The sequence below is a fragment of the Budorcas taxicolor genome, chromosome 8, assembly GCF_023091745.1.
Source record: "Budorcas taxicolor isolate Tak-1 chromosome 8, Takin1.1, whole genome shotgun sequence".
NCBI lineage: Eukaryota > Metazoa > Chordata > Mammalia > Artiodactyla > Bovidae > Budorcas > Budorcas taxicolor.
The window spans coordinates 65,698,975-65,710,817 of NC_068917.1; positions in this window are offsets into that span (position 1 = coordinate 65,698,975).

Genomic DNA, 11,843 nt, shown 5'->3' on the forward strand with positions numbered 1-11,843 from the left:
GCTTTCATTGTAGGGGAACTGAGATACAAGGTGCACAGCACAGCCAAAAAAGAAAAAACAAACTATGTTCACATTAGAAGACTGAGAAAATACAGACATGTTTAAAAAAAAATAAAGATAAACCATCCATAATCCCATCACCCAGAGGTAAACATGGTTATCATTTCGATAAGGCTAGTGCCAGACCTTTATTATCACAGAAATGAAATAATAATCTGCATTATCATTAATTTATTTGTGCATTAAATAGCCAACATAAACACATAATTACAAAGGGCATAAAGTAAAAAATAAATCTCTTTCCCAGTTCCCCTCTCTAGAAGCAATTACTCCCATCATTCACTTGTATATCCTCCTGGAAATATGTTATGCTTTTACAAAAATATATGTATGTGAGATGATCATGAAGGAAAAGATGGTAGCATACCCTACGTACAATTTTCACCTGTATTAATCTATATTTTAATATAATATGACATATCTTTCCATTTTATTGAAATTTTCTACAGTGTCATTTTTAAGCAACTTTTGATTCAAGTAGAACATAAAAATCTAAAATATGCAAAAATCATAAGTGTAAAGTTCAAAGTGTTTTCATATATTGAATCTACTTTTATATCCAGTACCAATGAACCAAGAACTTCCAGACGTTCAATCTGGATTTAGAAAAGGCAGAGGAAAAAAAAAAGAAAAGGCAGAGGAACCAGAGATCAAATTGCCAATATCTGTTGGATCACAGAAATAGCAAGAGAATTCCAGAAAAACATCTACTTCCGCTTTATTGACTACACCAAAGCCTTTGACTGTGTGGATCACAACAAACTGTATATTCTTCAAGAGATGGGAATACCAGACCACCATACCTGCCTCCTGAGAAATCTGTATGCAGGTCAAGAAGTGACAGAACTGGTCATGGAACAACAGACTGGTTCCAAATTGGGAAAGGAGTACATCAAGTCTGTATATTGTCATCTTGCTTACTTAACTTATATGCAGAGTACATCATGCAAAATGCCAGGCTGGATGAAGCACAGGCTGGAATCAAGATTGCAGGGATTAATATCAATAACCCCAAATACACAGATGATACCACCCTTGTGGCAGAAAGCAAAGAGGAACTAAAGAGCCTCTTGATGAAAGTGAAAGAAGAGAATGAAACAGCCGGCTTAAAACTCAACATTCAGAAAAGTAAGATCATGGCATCTGGTCGCATCACGTCATGGCAAATAAATGGGGAAACAATGGACACAGAGACTTTATTTTCTTGGGCTCCAAAATCACTGTAGATGGTGACTGCAGCCATGAAATTAAAAGACACTTGCTTCTTGGAGGAAAGCTATGACCAACCTAGATAGCATATTCAAAAGCAGAGACATTACTTTTCCGACAAAGGTCCTTCTAGTCAAAGCTATGGTTTTTCCAGTAGTCATGCATGGATGTGAGAGTTGAACCATAAAGAAAGCTGTGCACTGAAGAACTGATACTTTGGAACTGTGGTGTTGGAGAAGACTCTTGAGAGTCCCTTGGACTGTATGGAGGTCAAACCAATCCATCCTAAAGGAAATCAGTCCTGAATATTCATTGGAAGGACTGATATTGAAGCTGGAGCTCCAATACTTTGGCTACCTGATGCGAAGAACTGACTCCTTAGAAAAGACCCTGATAGTGGGAAAGATTGAGAGCAGGAGGCAAAGGGGATGACAGGATGAGATGGTTGGATGGCATCACTGACTTGATGGACATGAGTTTGAGCAAGCTCCAGGAGTTGGTGACGGATAGGGAAGCCTGGCATACTGCAGTCCACGGGGTCACAAGAAGTCGGACATGACTGAGCCACTGAACTGAACTGAATATAAAACAACAGGTCATTACCAGCATTTCAAAAAACCTTTCACTGTCTCCTGCTGGCTGCTGCTGCTGCTAAGTCACTTCAGTTGTGTTTGACTCCGTGTGACCCCATAAATGGCAGCCCACCAGGCTCCCCCGTCCCTGGGATTCTCCAGGCAAGAACACTGGAGTGGGTTGCCATTTCCTTCTCCAATGCATGAAAATGAAAAGTGAAAGTGAAGTCGCTCAGTCATGTCCGACCCTCAGTGACCCCTTGGACTGCACCCTACCAGGCTCCTCCATCCATGGGAGTTTCCAGGCAAGAGTACTGGAGTGGGGTGCCATGGCCTTCTCCGTTCACTGTCTCCTAGTTCTCCTAAACACTATCTCCTCTCCTGCAAAAGAAGCCATGATCCTAACTTCTAATTTCTAGTGAGTTTTGCCTGTTTTTTTTAAATCTTTACACATTATTTGTATACTAATTAATAATAGAATTACACAGTATTTATTCTTACGTCTGTATTCTTTCACTCCACAGTAGATGAATGAGATTAATTCATGTCATTGCATATAGCAACATTTCATTCACACATACTGCCATAGAATATTCCTTTATATAAATACATCACAGTTTATCTATCCATTCGGCTGTTGGTGGACACAGGGGATGTTTTCAGATTTTGGCTGTTATAGCTGTTCATATTCTGTAGAACATGAACATTCTGTAGATGTGTTTTGGTGAATATATGTGTACATTTCTGATGCATACATGGCTAGGAGTGTAACTGCTAGGTCACAGATATGCACATATTTAGCATTTGAAGAAAAAAAGTCTCCAAAATGTTCACACCAATTTCAACTCTCCTGACTGTCTGAGAGTTCCAACTCCTCTACATTCCACCTACAAGATCAGTTTTAATGGCCATATAGCATTTCTATTTCATACAAATATGCCATACTTTCTTTTACCTGTTTCCTGTAGTACAGGGATTCCTAACTCTTTTTGGGCCATAGACACACTGATGTTCTGAAAAAGCTTGAGGACCCCTTCTCCGAGTATGACATAGCAAAATATGACTTTACTATTAACATGCTAAATGATAACATCTAGCAGCAGGTCTAATCATCACAGTAACATCAAAATTCCAAAATGAGCATAAATATTAAAATGCTTATTGGTCTACAGTGTTGCTTCTCCTATGAAATGCATATCTTAGTTTTTGCCAATTTTAATGGCCTTTTTATTTTCAAATTTTTATATAAGCACTCGTGTGTTACACATATTACCCATCTCTGTGAAATGTTACCATTTTTTATTTGTCATTAGCTTTACCATTATGTTTATTTTTAAATAATATCTTTATTGAGGAAAATTCATATAACATAAAATTCACCCTTTTTAAAGTAGAGACTTTGGTGGCTTTCAGTATAAATCAGCATGTTTTCAGGGCTTGTCCATGTCATAGCAGGTATCACTATTTCATTCCTTTTTATGGCAGAATAATACCCCCTTGTATGGTATGGCAGATCAGATTTTTATCAGTTGATAGCCAAGTGGGTGGTTTCCACTTTTTAGCCATTATGAATAATGCTGCTATGAACATTCAAGTAGCAAGTTTTTGTGGGGACATGTATTTTCATTTCTCTGGGGGATATACCTAGGAGTGTAATTTCTGGGTCATATGATAATTCTACATTTAAAAACTGCTAGACCATTTTCCAAAATGGCCACATCATTTAAAAATTCCACTAGCCATGTAGGAGATGTTTACGGTTTTTTAATAAATTAAAATTTTTAATTTTACATAGAAAAATAAGTCAAATCTATGTTTTTCTTTATGCTTTTGTCTTTGAGTTATTCTTAGACTTTCACCATTCCAAAATTATAGAAATAGCCTCCTATATACACACACACACACATTCTTTTAGTATTTCTGTGTTTTTCCTTTTTGTAAATAGAAACTGTAAACAACTCCTTGGAATCTACATTATACAATGCCAGGCCTTCCTACTCCCTCTGCCATCTTTAATAGACTCTTTTTTTTTTTGATAGATTTCTTCATCCATTTCTGTCTGCCTTATAATTAACAGCAATTTCCCCCAGATTCAGAGGTATGGTGAATTGTTACTAGACTCTTTTCTTGTTTCTTCAGTTTTTATGGTTGTTTCAGATAAAATTCTAGCCATATGTCTTTTTTCTTTCCAACATAGGATTTTTAAATAAAGTGCTCATCTGAATGCGTTTCTCAGCGGTATAAACATTTTATCAGAACTTAGGAGAAAAGGATGTGGCTGGTGTTCTAGACACACTTGATTTCGTGTGTCCTCTTTCCTGCTTTCATCATCTTTAGAGTGAAGGGAAACCCTGTGCTCGGTAGGAAGACAAGGGCTTTCTGGATGAGCGCTGAAGGGACTAGCAAGGGCTGAGAGGAGTGCGGGAGTCTCTGGGGAACGTTCAGTTGGTTTTCCAGCCTGTCCTCTGCCTTTTCCTAATTCTACCCACCACCTCAGAAACAGAAAGTAGACTGTTTCCACTTGAAACAGTGTAATGAAGCCTCATACTTCCAAATTTTCACCCCATTTTTATTCTGTTTTATCCTTATTATAATCCTGGGAGGTTAGACATGACCAGGGTTTATTAGCCCCATTTCACAGATGAAGAAACAGAACCCCCAAGAGGGGAAATGCTGAAACCATAAGTCTGGGACCTGGTAAAGTGGGATCTTAACAGTCCAAGACTCCTGACTTAAAGCCTCAAAAACCCCTGTTTAGCATTCAAAGAGGGTCAGAGGTCTAGGGTGTGTACACATACAGCCCTCAAAAGGAATGTGGGGTTTTGTGGTTTGGGTTTTTCTTCCCCTTTCTAAGCACGCTTCGCATGCCAGCAAAGGGTGTGCGTATGTGTGTTGGGGGACGGGAGGGGTGAGTTTCAGAAGTGCATGTCATTCCTGAGCCATTTTATAAAGGACGTCAAAGCACGAAACATGTGATGAAGCTCACAAGTCCCTTCTGGTCTTCTGGTGTCTTATCAGAGCCCAACTTCCACAAGGGAATGACAGAATGGGACTCAACCTGATGGTGGGAACTGGGTGACATGACACGTTCAGCGGTTTATTGTGACATGTACCTGAGCTTCAAATAGAAGCTCTGTGACAATAGAGAGGGACAAGCTCTGCTTTGTGGGCTCCAAAATTAAAGTTGGTAAGTGAGAGCTCAGAATCCCAGCCCTGGACTCTGGCACCCTAATCTCTGGCCCTGCCACCTCGCTGTGCAGACCTGCACCCCTGCTTTCAGGCAGGCATAAAATGCCATATAAAATGTTACACCAGGGATTTCTCTGGCAATCCAGTGCAGGGGGTGCAGGTTCAATCCCTGGTCTGGGAACTAATATCCCGCATGCCTCATGGCCAAAAAAAGCAAAACATAAAACAGAAACAGTGTTGTAACAAATTCAATAAAGACCTTAAGAAAATGGCCCACATTAAAAAAAATTGTTAAACCAAAGTACAGCTGTCTTTGTCTGTGTCCCATTAGAAGATATTTCAACCCAACATAAAATCACTGGTGGCTCAGATGGTAAACTGTCTGCCTGTAACACGGGAGACCTGGGTTCAATTCCTGGATCAAGAAGATCCCCTGGAGAAGGCAATGGCACCCCACTCCAGTAGCCTTGCCTGGAAAATTCCATGGACGGAGGAGCCTGGTAGTCTACAGTCCATGGGGGTCACAAAGAGTCGGACATGACTGAGCGACTTCACTCTCTCTCGTTTCTTTCTTTCAACCTGACAAACTGAATGGGTTCTTATTACAAAATCCTTGTAATTCCGCAGTCAGCTTGTCTGAGCCCCAGTGCCGGGCCCTCTGTTGCTGGGTGTTCACCTGTGGCTGACAGATGCTGCACATTCAGAAGAAAAGGCAGAACTGGAAGGTGGCTTGGGCTTTCACAATGGCCACAGGTGTTCTGCCCTGCCTCGCTGCGTCTCCCTTTATGCGCTCTGCCAAATGAGACGGGTGATGGTGAAGACTGGTCTACCTCTCTGAGGTGTTACCAGCTAGGAGGATGTGCTCTGTGGGGCAGCTTTCATTTGCCTGCCTGTGTTTTCCCTGGGAAAGTGGGACTCTTAAAAATAACTTCAAAACTTTGAGTCGGGGGGAAAGGGGGCAGTTCAGGCTCTAAATTTAGTAAGAAAACATTAGGAAAAAATTAGAGTGAAGCATAAAGAAAAGTCTAACCAGGACATGTGTAAGACTAGGGTTGAAATCTGCTGGTGATGGCCAGAGAATAGTAAGAAAGAAACCAAATTGTTTGTATTTTTCTTTAAAACAGACAAACCTCACCATGAAATGCATGCTCTTCGCCATCTGACATCATTACAAATAAATACAGTTTCCCAAATGCAACCTTTCCATTTTTTATTCTAATTCTTCAAGTGTTCCTGAAAGCCTGGGCTAGAAGATGTAATTTCCCAGTTTGGGTCTTAGTTTCCCTGTCTATAATATGGAAGGACTTTGAACACACAACCACTCAGGGTCTTTCTAGTATAGATTCTATTATTTTTACATAAATCCAACTTAACACACACCATTGAACCCTTATCCTAGACCATTTCTTGTTCCTGGCTCTGATCATGCAGAAGATGCTTGTTTCCTGCCCACAAGGAGCCACTGTTCACTGGGCCAGATGAGACCAGTGGAGAGGCTTGTGATTCAAAGCCTGGTATATACACAGTCAAGGGATGCAGAGGACCAAAGAGTGATAGAAGGAAAGGAGGGATCTGGCTTTGAATGCTAAGGCGAGGGGCGTGCAGTTCATTTGGCAGGTACTGAGGAGCCACTGAAGGTCCGAAGGAAGAGATGTACTGTCATCAGAACTGTACTTCAGGAACACGAACCTGGCAAAATGGGCCTACTGGTTTTCCTAAAGGTCCCCCCAGGTGGCAAATGGAGGCACTGATAGTAGAACCCACCCAGGCTGACTCCCAAGCTTGGGCAAATAACTCTCCAAGAAAGCCACAGAAACACTCTAGATAAGCTTTAAAACAACAACTGCTTAGACTGTTTAGACACCAGCATCTTATCCAAAAGGATACACTAGGGGAAAATAACCTCTGCCAGGAAGGGCTAAAGATTTACTTCCTAAGTATTGAAAGCTGACCCCCAAAATATATGTCCACATCCTAATCCCTGGTGCCTCTTGTACGGCAAGAGACAAGAATAAATTAAGGATCTTGAGAGGTGGAATTTATCCTGGATTATTCAGATAGCCCTACATGCAATCACATGCATCCTTATAAGACAGACGCACAAAGAAAAGGAGGAAGAAGCAATGTGACCACAGAGATTGCTGTGATGTGGCCACGAGTTTAGGAAGGCCTGGAGCCACCAGAAGCTGGAAGAGGCAAGCCATGGATTCTCCTGAGAACTTCAGAAAAGAGTGCGGCCTTGCAACACCTTGACTACAGACTTCCGGCCTCTAGAACTGTGAGAGAATAAACGCCTGCTGTTTTAAGCCCCCAAGGCAGTGGTAATTTGTAACAGCAGCCACAAGAAACTAACACACAGATCACTTTTTGTTACATTTAATTAATTCATTTGAATTGATAATGCATGCATACAGGGTCAACACTCTGTAAGGGTAAAGGATAAATACGGAAAGGGAAATCTCCTTCTTTTCCATGCCCACCAGTTACCATTTTCCTCATCAGATGAACATTAAATCTTGTGTGTGTGAGCCTACAGATTTGTAAATTTCCCCCAAATTATGTGGAAGGTAGCATGTGGTCATGGGGTAACAAAAATAGACCTTATCCTTGCAGACAGACAGACAAATGGACCTGGTTCAGATTCCACCCCAATTCCAACCCATATACGGAGACTCTCTGGACAAGCTCCTCAACTTTGAAGACTTTGTCTTCCCCTCTGTAAAGTGGAGACTAGGACTGCGATGAGGATTAAATGAGATGACGTGGGTGAAGCTCACAGCAGAGTGGTGTGTGGCTGCACAGTTCCCATCTTGTGAAGGACTGTCGCTGCTGTTTACCTGGCCTGTTGGGGGCGCTTCTGAGTTCAGCACTTAGAATCAGTCAGCACGTCTTTTGCCAACAAGCCTAAGAGAGATGGCTGCATTCTTGTCATTCCAGGGTTATTTCTGACGATCTGTCTGTCTGCGGGCCCTTCTTTCAGTGTTGATGGAAAACCAAGGTTATGTAACATCAATAAGCCAATTCTTAAAACCATAAAGAGAAAGTAAGGAACATGAGGGGTAAGCAGATGTGCCTGGGCTACACAGACAGGATTCTGGGCCTTCACCCACACTGTTCCTTCGCTTGCAGGAGTACAGGTGAAGGAGTACCAAAAATTCCAATCACAACTCTGCATTGGGGTCCTCAGTGTAATGGAAACAACAGAAGAGTTAGATAATTCAAACCCACTTACACAGCAGCTTTGGCCAGGACGCTTCCACTCGGTGCACCCCAGTCATTTTAATCTATAAAATGGGAATAATGCTCTTTTCCCTATCTACTTAGAGTTGTCAGGTGGGTTACAAAGGAAGAGCCAGGGACCAGCTTAGACATTATCTAGGCCACCATTTACTTTTACAGATGAGGAAATTGGGACCCAGAAAAGACAAATTACTTGCCCAAGTTTACCCAATGACTCCGTAGATAAGGGTGAAACAGCCTTCAAGAGATAGCCCTTTTCTCTTTAGCAGATTGATGAGACACAGCTGACAAACCATCATATACTATGTAAATGTCATTTGAGGTCACTGGTCTTAATGATGGCTAGACCTTGGCCTCCCTGTTTCTTTTTCTAAAGCTCTATTCAAAATGGATGCAAGCCCCAATCTTCTGCTTTTCAGCCTTTTAAGGAAGAGTATGGGGGTATGTGAATTACCCTGACAAGAACCATGAGCCTCTGGTCCTAATTCCCAATGGCTGCTCCCCAGCCTGTGCGCCCCTGGATCAGGAATGCAGGGAATGAGCCTATGTGCAAGGCCACTCGACCTTCTGCAGCAGGACATGGGGATGCGGACAGTGCACAGGGAATCTTTTCAGTTCAGTTCAGTCGCTCAGTCGTGTCCGACTCTTTGTGACCCCATGAACCACAGCACGCCAGGCCTCCCTGTCCATCATCAACTCCTGGAGTTCACCCAAACACATGTCCATTGAGTCAGTGATGCCATCCAGCCATCTCATCCTCTGTCATCCCCTCCTCCTCCTTCCCTCAATCTTTCCCAACATCAAGGTCTTTTCAACTGAGTCAGCTCTTCGTATTAGGTAGCCAAAGTACTGGAGTTTCAGCTTCAACATCAGTCCTTCCAATGAACACTCAGGACTGATCTCCTTTAGGATGGACTGGTTGGATCTCCTTGCAGTCCAAGGGACTCTCAAGAGTCTTCTCCAACACCACAGTTCAAAAGCATCAGTTCTTCGGCGCTCAGTTTCTTTATAGTCCAACTCTCACATCCATACATGACCACAGGAAAAACCATAGCCTTGACTAGATGGACCTTTGTTGCCAAAGTAATGTCTCTGCTTTTGAATATGCTATCTAGGTTGGTCATAACTTTCCTTCCAAGGAGTAAGCGTCTTTTAATTTCATGGCTGCAATCACCATTTGCAGTGATTTTGGAGCCCAAAAAAATAAAGTCAGTCACTGTTTCCACTGTTTCGCCATCTATCTGCCACAAAGTGATGGGACCGGATGCCATGATCTTAGTTTTCTGAATGTTGAGCTTTAAGCCAACTTTTTCACTCTCCTCTTTCACTTTCATCAAGAGGCTCTTTAGTTTTTCTTCACTTTCTGCCATAAGGGTGGTGTCATCTGCATATCTGAGGTTATTGATATTACTCCTGGCAATCTTGATTCCAGCTTGTGCTTCTTCCAGCCCAGTGTTTCTCATGATGTACTCTGCATATAAGTTAAATAAGCAGGGTGACAGTATACAGCCTTGACGTACTCCTTTTCCTATTTGGAATCAGTCTGTTGTTCCATGTCCAGTTCTAACTGTTGCTTCCTGACCTGCATATAGGTTTCTCAAGAGGCAGGTCAGGTGGGCTGATATTCCCATCTCTTAAAGAATTTTCCACAGTTTATTGTGGAAAATGGCTTTGGCATAGTCAATAAAGCAGAAATAGATGTTTTTCTGGAACTCTCTTGCTTTTTCCATGATCCAGCAGATGTTGGCAATTTGATCTCAGGTTCCTCTGCATCTTCTAAATCCAGCTTGAACATCTGGAAGTTCATGGTTCACATATTGCTAAAGCCTGGCTTGGAGAATTTTGAGCATTATTTTCCTAGTGTGTGAGATGAGTGCAATTGTGCGGTAGTTTGAGCATTCTTTGGCATTGCCTTTCTTTGGGATTAGAATGAGAACTGACCTTTTCCAATCCTGTGGCTACTCCTGGGAATCTTTTAGTGGCATACAATTCTTACTTGGGCTGGGTAAACATTCTTTAAATCCACACACAGCTCTCAAACCTCTGTCTCCCTGACTTGGACTTTATTCTTTCCAAATTGTATGAAACTTAAAAACAACTTGGGAGGTTTCTAATAAATGTTTACCACCATCCAAAATGAAATATCTTCTCTCTTTTTACCTATTATTCAAAATAAAACAATAGAATATACTATCTGGAAAAACAAGGCTGTTTACATTGACGGGGTTGGGGGGCAGGGGGAGTGGTATTTGAATTAGCAGGAACGGGCAGAGAGGAGATTGGCCATCCAACCCTACACCTAGATAGATCCAGCACTGTTTCCCTTACCTTATAGCTAGAGATGCCAGAAATAAATGAATAATTAAGCTCAGTAGAATTTAAAAGAGTCAATCAGTTTTCACCCACAGCAGATTAGATAAGTCTGGAATGAAGATAACTATAGGGAGGTCTCCTGGGAACTACCAGTGTGTTTTATACTTTCGTTTGTTTTCACGTTACTAAGCAGCATCCTTTCATTTCAGCTTGAAAAACTTGTGTCAGCATGATGATTCTTATTTCAACCAAGCTTGACCATGACGGTTGCAAAACAAAAATCTTCCAACCCTAACATTCACATTTACTGGCTGGCGTTTTACTGTAAGCGAGAGCCCTTTCCTCTTCTCTGTGTGTTCATCCATTTATTATTGATCTATTTATTATCAGCACAGATTCACAGAATCCTATTTTTCAATGGTTCATTGTTCCTTATTTTCTTAATTATTTTGATGCTCAGATTATCCCAGACTGGCTCATGGGCTCTTCTTCAAGCTGATTCCCGTGTCCTTTTGACTTGCCCCCATGATTTTTTTTTTTTTTTTTTTTTTTTTTTTGAGCACTGCTTTACTTTCTAGCACCAGATACACCAAGCTCATCTTGTGAAAAAAAAAGCATGGAGATTAGAAAAAGAGAAAGGGGTATTTACAGATCAGTAAAGATGATTATGCATTGGCAAAGTATGGTAGTAACCAAGAATAATTATTCTAAGTTTTTAACACATAAAGAAATAACTATGCATAGAAAAAAGAAAGGAATAGAAGAAAATGCTAGAAAATTAGAAGACACTCTATAGGAATTATGAAAATTTTTTTCATATTGCTTTTTTTTTTTTGCATATCCCAGATCTTATGTAGTGAGAACATACTATGTTTATAATGAGAAAATTTATGTTAAAAGGGTTTTTTGCTTAAAAATAACGGGTTAAGCCAGCCTCTGAGAACATTACATAAGGATTTATAAGTATGCTAACAAACCCTATTAAAAATCAGCGAAAACAATTCATCCACAACTCTATGAAAACAAAGCCCTGTGGCACACACACCAGGGCATAGAAAACTTGGGCTGCTACACCTGGTTCTGCCCTGTATGTCTGGGTAACTTCGGGCAATTCACTTAATCAATTTGGGCCTCAATTTCCTTATCTAAGAAAGGAGATATACTAATTTCTTCCTCTATCAGCAATGTAATGAGGCTCAAATGAAACCATGTGTGTGAAAAATCCTTTCAAATGCTACAAAAGTAAATTTTTTAAGAGCT